The sequence below is a fragment of the Lathyrus oleraceus genome, chromosome 1 (genome assembly GCF_024323335.1).
Source record: "Lathyrus oleraceus cultivar Zhongwan6 chromosome 1, CAAS_Psat_ZW6_1.0, whole genome shotgun sequence".
NCBI classification, from domain to species: domain Eukaryota; kingdom Viridiplantae; phylum Streptophyta; class Magnoliopsida; order Fabales; family Fabaceae; genus Lathyrus; species Lathyrus oleraceus.
In genome coordinates, this window is record NC_066579.1 from 57,697,651 (window position 1) to 57,704,944 (window position 7,294).

The 7,294-nt window shown below is 41.1% G+C and overlaps 1 pseudogene; it reads left to right on the forward strand.

The window, feature by feature from the left end:
* Positions 1-1,544: 1,544 nt before the first annotated feature.
* On the forward strand, positions 1,545-1,644 carry LOC127116187 (uncharacterized; annotated as a pseudogene).
* The last annotated feature ends 5,650 nt before the right edge of the window (positions 1,645-7,294 follow it).

The following is a 7,294-nucleotide window of genomic DNA, read 5'->3' on the forward strand; positions in this document are numbered from 1 at the left end:
CAGTTGCTAAGAACGGTCTTCCCAGTATAATGGGTGTAATATCATCTTCTCTAATGTCCATAATTGTAAAATCCGTTGGAATGTAGAATTGACCTATGCGTACTGGAACGTTTTCAAGAATTCCTACAGGATATTTTATGGAACGATCTGCTAGTTGCACAGACATTTTGGTTGGTCTTAATTCTCCCATTTCCAATTTCTTACATATGGATAAAGGCATAACGCTAATTCCGGCTCCTAAATCGCATAAGGCTTTGTCGATGACGAATTTTCCTATGTGACAGGGTATAGAGAAACTACCTGGATCCTTGAGTTTAGGAGGCATGTTTTGGATTATAGCGCTACATTCGGCAGGGAGTGTAACGGTTTCGCTATCTTCCAGTTTCCTCTTATTAGAAAGAATTTCTTTTAAGAATTTAGCATAGGAGGGCATCTGCGTAATAGCTTCGGTGAACGGAATTGTAACGTTTAATTGTTTAAGGAGATCAACAAATTTTCTAAATTGGCCCGCATCTTTGGTTTTAACAAGCCTTTGAGGGTAAGGGATAGGTGGTTTGTAAGGTGGTGGAGGTACATAAGGTTCCTTCTTTTCTGTGGTTTCCTTATTACTCTCTTCCTTTTCCTTAGGTTCACTTTCCTCAGTTGATTTCTTAGGGTTTTGGTTTTCTATCCTTGGATCAGACGGTCCTTCCACTTCCGTTCCACTTCTTAATATAATTGCATGAGCGTGGCTTCTCGGGTTAGGTTGGGGCTGTCCAGGGAATGTACCAGTTGGGGCAGCAGTAGGTGCTTGTTGTTAAGCTACTTGTGAAATTTGTGTTTCCAGCATTTTGTTATGGGTAGCCAAGGCATCTACTTTGCTTGCTAGTTGTTTAAGTTGTTCGCCAGTGTGTACATTCTGGTTTAAGAAATCTTTGTTGGTTTGTTGTTGGGAAGCTATATAGTTTTCCATCATGATTTCCAAGTTGGATTTCCTAGGGGCGTTATTGTTAGGCATGGATGGGTTCGGTTTCTGATATCCCGGAGGTATAGCTGGGGCTTGATTTGGAGACTGTCCAGGTGCGTACAAAGCATTATTACTCTTATATGAAAAGTTTGGATGGTTCTTCCAATTTGAGTTATAGGTATTCGAGTAAGGGCTTCCTTGAGCATAGTTTACTTGCTCTGCTTGGATTCCTGTCAAGAGTTGACAATCCGTAGGAGTGTGACCTTGGATTCCACAGACCTCGCAATTTTGAGTTATAGCCACCACGGCGGTTGGAGGCGATACATTTAAACTTTCAATTTTCTGGACCAGAGCATCCACTTTTGCATTAACGTGATCAAGGTTACTTATCTCGTACATGCCAGTTTTCGTTTGAGGCTTTTCCACCATTGTTCGTTCGGTTCCCCACTGATAGTGGTTTTGGGCCATGCTTTCGATAAGCTGGTAGGCATCAGCATAAGGTTTGTTCATTAGTGCACCACCTGCAGCGGCGTCTATTGTTAACCTTGTGTTGTACAAGAGACCATTATAAAATGTGTGAATTACTAACCAATCTTCCAAACCATGGTGTGGGCAAAGTCTCATCATGTCTTTGTATCTTTCCCATGCTTCGAAAAGAGACTCATTGTCTTTCTGTTTAAATCCGTTTATCTGGGCTCTTAACATAGCTGTTTTGCTTGGCGGAAAGTATCGGGCAAGAAAAACTTTCTTCAACTCGTTCCAGGTGGTGACAGAGTTTGAAGGGAGAGACTGAAGCCATCTTCGAGCGCTATCTCTTAATGAGAAAGGAAAAAGACGAAGTCGAATTGCCTCCGAAGTGACACCATTAGCTTTAACAGTATCAGCGTATTGGACAAATACGGATAAATGAAGGTTTGGATCCTCGGTAGGATTTCCAGAGAATTGGTTCTGTTGCACAGCCTGCAACAGCGAAGGTTTAAGTTCGAAGTTGTTTGCTTCGATTGCGGGCGGAGCAATACTTGAATGCGGCTCATCTTGCGATGGAGCGGCGTAATCTCTAAGAGCACGAGCTGGTTCTGCCATCTCGGGTATCGAAGGAAAAAGGTTTTTGAAATCAGGAAGTTCTACAGGAGGGAGATTGTTTGCAGCACGATATTCCCGAATTCGTCGTAGGACTCGGAGATATAGTTCGATATCGTTGATTCGTAAATAGAGCGGTTCGCCTTGTGAGCGAGTGCGTGGCATACAAATCAACGAAAGATAGAATAGAAGAAAAAGAAACCTTAGTCTCTACAGCGTAACGGAAGAGTTACGATATCGACTAAATAAAAGTCCCCGGCAACGGCGCCAAAAACTTGATCGCGACTTTATGAGTCGAATTTTGGGGTACAAACTGCAAGTGCACAGTTCTATCGCGTAGTTTTAAAAGATATCGATCCCACAGGGACTTATGAATCGATATACCGTTATCTAAGGTTACTTCGTAAAGCTAAGGTGAATAATGTTTGATTGTTTGGGGGAAAGCTAAAAACTAAACTAAGATCTAGATTAAATATTAATAAAGCGGATATCGGTATGTAGTTCGTCGTAATTAGGGAATCAATTCTTTGTCGGTTTCTTGGTTTTAAAACAAATCTTTTCAGTCGACTCTATTGATTAAAAGTTTTATCTCAAACTCTCGCTCTGTTGAATAAACCATGATTTTATGTTAATGTAGCTGTCACTTATAATTAAGTCAAAAAACCATTTTTTGAAAGCAATACAGTCCATAGAAACTCTTTTCAAGAAAACACTGACCGTTTAAACACCCTTATCTCAAACTCTCGCTCTGTTGACTTAGGTTATATAATTAAATTCGAATGCTTAACTCTCGTCCTCACATTCAATCTTTAAAAATACTTTTTGGAAAAGATCGGAATTTAATTAACTCTAAAACTTGCTTTAGCCCTGATCTAGAATTAATGTCTAATTTACACTGTCCAGTTAAAACCTCAAACTCTCGCTCTATTGATTTTAACTTCTTTATGTTTTTTACTTTCGCAAAAACCTTTGTTATTAAACCTGTAAATTGAGACCGTAAAAAAGAGTGATTTTAATTTTAAACTTAATTTAACTGACTTAGTCTTGATTCCTTATTCCGCTTACTTTACATACCGATATCTAAGCGAATTAGCCAGACATGCTAAACAAACTAAAATACTTATCATGCATAAACAGACTCATCCCAGGCAGATAATATAAATAAATAATAAAACAAAGCATTAAATAATAATTAAAGAACCTGAATGAGTTAAACAATAGTCTTGAACACTCCACCACAAGCCGGTAGGATTTGTTCTTGGATTCTTCAGTTAAACAACAAATTAAAACGAAGGAAATAAAAAAAAACTGGATTCTAACGTAAGGTTAGATCCGGTAAAAAGGTACACAATAGTTTCCGGTGTAGAAACTATTGTGCGAAAAGAATTAACTAAATGCTAAAAAGGAAAAAGGAAATTGCAAGGGAAATAGTGTAGAACTCGTAAAAATAATAAAGAAACAATGCCTAAGCTGCTGGAAAAGAAAATATGCAAAAGCGAAAACGGCAAAGGAAAAAATGTGGAAAAGCTTCGGAACTCTTTTTGGTTTTGCAAGTGGCTATTTATATATGTTTGAGTAACCGCTTCCGCTGCCAAAAAGTCTTCAACGTGCATAAATGCATGGCGTGGATATAGGGCTCAACACTCCTCAACGTCTCCTCAACGTCTCTGAGGCGTTCCTTGCGCCAAAAAAGTAAGGGATTGGTGTGACGTTCGTCACACCATGTGTGACGTCCGTCACAGGAGTGTGCAAGGCGTGACGCTCGTCACGCCCTCTGTGACGTCCGTCACATGCACGACACCTGCGTTTTGTGCTTTGGGCTGGGCTTTGACATTTGGTTCATTTTCTCTCCTTTTTGCACCTCCTTTTCTTCCATTTTTACTTGTGCTTCAAAATAAGCCACCTGAGACAAATAGGAAGAAAATACCGCGTAATATCTAATAAAATGAAGTGAACTGAAATAAATAGTAATAAAATTTAATTGAATTAAGTCCTAAAATATGATATAATTTCGTGTTATCATTTGTATCATGCCCGGGGCTATCGGAGTGATATGCACACCTGGCATTAGGGTTATAACGAGAAGAAGTAGTGTTGGGATTCGTAGGAGGATCTCTGAGGGTGATCAAATTTGCCTTTAGCATTCCCTGCAGTGCCTGTGCCAAGGTCATATTGATCCTGGTAAACTGCCTTCTTGGCCTGTCTTGTTTGGGCTGGAAGTTTTGAGATGGTGGTGCTGCAATCGTAACTGCTCCGATGTCATGGTCACGGTTTTTCTTGTTACGACCCTTTTGACCGTACACAGCATTTGATTCATTCCTCCCCTGATAGGACCTTTTGGTGCTTGCAGAGGCAGCCGCCTGTATCTTTCCACTTCGGATGCCGCTTTCAACACGTTCACCTGTCAATATAAGTTCAGTGAAACCTGATGAAGAACTTCCCAGTAGATGGCTGTAGAATGGGCCGGTCAGTGTGCCCATGAACATATCCACCAATTCTCTGTCAGTCATAGGGGGTTTGACTCTGCCAGCCAAATCTCTCCACTTTTGAGCATATTCTTTAAAGCTTTCTTTAGATCCCATAGTCATATTCTGCAGCTGTAGCCGGGTAGGCGCTAGTTCAGAGTTATACTGGTACTGTTTATAGAAAGTTGTTGCTAAATCATTCCAGGTGCGGATGTCAGAGCTCTCGAGCTGATAATACCATTCCAACTGTGTGCCAGACAGGCTCTCTTGGAAGAAATGGATCCATAGCTTCCTGTCAGTGGTATGCGGCTGAATCTTTCTCACATAAGCTCTCAGATGCATCTGAGGACAGGACGCACCATCGTACTTAGTGAAAGTGGGGATTTTGAATTTGCGAGGAATGGTCACATCGGAGACCAGACCCAAACTTTCGAAATCCAGACCGGGCGCCTTCTGACCTTCCATAGCTAGCATACGTTCTTCCAGCAACTTGTACTTATCATCTCTTGGAGAGTACTGTTCATTTTCATAATCTTCATCGTCGTCCTTAGGGTTGAAGAGATCGACATTCTCCTCTTCTGAATCATTCTCTGTCTCCTCTTCTGGACCATTCGGGATCCCAAACTTGACTCCTGCGGCCTGTCCTTTACGCCTTCTTCCCGGGTTAATGAAACTCACAGCTTTCTTGTCTTTCTTCTTTTCGAGCAAAAGAGCCTTCAGTTCCTCCTGCCCCTTGGATAAGCTTAGCATCATCTCCTTGAATTGAGCATTCTGAGTCTGGAGATCTTTGACAGTTTGTTCGAGATCCATTTTTCTGTTTAGAAGGAAGACCGTGAGAACATTGAACTTGTAGAATACCTGTTATGCAGTGTTATGTTATGCTATGCAATGTATGAAATGTTTTCAATGACTTTTGGAATTTAACTTTGCGTAAATCACCAACAAGAGAGAAATGTTTATTGCTAATTTCTTTGACCAATGTTCATTACAAAAGGAATAATAATAAAAATACAATGAAAGCTCAAGTCTCCCAGGGGTGGCTTCTTTTTGGGCGAAGATACGCATTGAGTCTTCGTTCCTCATTAAGCTGACTGGTAAGTTCTAACACTTTCTTCCTTTCTGCGACGAACTGAGTCTCGAAAGTATCCCTTTCTTCTCTCAACTGGATCCAGGATCTCTTTAGTTCCTCAACATTGGTAGGCATATCCGGATAAGGAATGATCTGAGGAGCATCTCCTTCAGCTTCAGGTTCGACAATCTGAGGTCCGATTGCAAGATATGGCATGACAAGTTCACGAGCTCTAGCGCGTACCCATCTGAGATAAGGTTCCATAGGAATAGAATTTTTCTGTCCTAACGTACCTCTCTTCACCATGCCCCAAGCTCGTACAAATCTTTGACGGAGGCCTTGGGAATCGTTGTCATAGTCGAACACAATGCCTTCGATGATCATTTCATGTGGACCATCTCTTCGAGCACAACCAAACTGTCGCAGAGCTAAAGCAGGATTATAAGTAATACCTCCTCTTATTCCTAGGAGTGGTACATTAGGGAACTCGCCACAACGGTCAATGATGGTAACATTTTCCTTGAACTGAGGACACCAACAGATGTCTGGGTGGGAGAGCGACATTATCCTTTGAGACCATTTCAAATTCTGCTCGTTCTTCAAGACCGATTGAGGAAGGTGCGAAATAAACCACCTAGACAACAAAGGTATGCAGCACATGAGAGTCCCTTGCTTCTTCATGGTACGAGTGTGGAGGGAATGCAAAATGTCTCCCAGCAAGGTAGGTACAGGGTTATGAGTGAGAAATATCTTAATAGCATTCATGTCTATGAATTGGTCTGGATTAGGGAATAACACCAAGCCATAGATTAGCAATGCCAGGATGTCTTCGAAAGCACGGACATTCATAACTTTTAAGAATTCTCGGGCCTTATTTGTCAGGAATTTGGCAAGTAAACCCTTAACTCCACTCCTTGTTACCCAATTAGCTTCAATATCGGACTTCGTCATGTGTAAAGCTGCGGCAACTTCTTCAGACTTTGGAACCTTTTCTAAACCACTGAACGGTAGTTGATCAAGGATAGGTATCCCAAGCAGTCTGGAGAATTCTTCCAATGTGGGTACCAACTGATAATCTGGGAATGTGAAGCAATGATGTTTAGGGTCGAAGAACTGGAATAAAACTCTCATCATATCTTCTTTGAACCCAGTGGTAACTAAATTGAGAAGAGAACCATGTCTCTTGATGAACTGCGCATGATCGGAAATTTCTGACACTAAGTTCTTGAGTTGAGGAGAGATTGCTACAAGATTAATCCGGATGGTCTTCCTAGGAGCCATAGCTTTACAAAACAGAGCAAAGTTAAATCCCTAAGTCCTTGAAATGGTTATAATGTCATGATATTATGATGTTATGATGTTATTATGTTATGATGTTATGTAAACAAACACAAGCAAGTCACACAACAATCACTCCTAAGTTTTAAGGCTTGCATGAGTTCCATAGGTAAGTACCCTCCCTACTGAAGTTTGGTTGGTTCAACCTGTCCTAGAATAGTAACCGGGTTCTAAAAGGATCTCCAATCATTGACCTTCCTTCAAGTCCACTTCAGTGCAACACCAAGTGGTTGACCGAAGCTTCCCTAAAGTCCAATCTCAAGGAGTGTAGTATCGAGTCTCAACCAACCCCAGTCGGAACCGAAGTCAGTTATCTCACTACTTTCTAATGGCCAGGATGAGTCAATTAGGGTTCTAAAGGTCTGGTTAATGCTTTAATGACACCACGCAGATGCA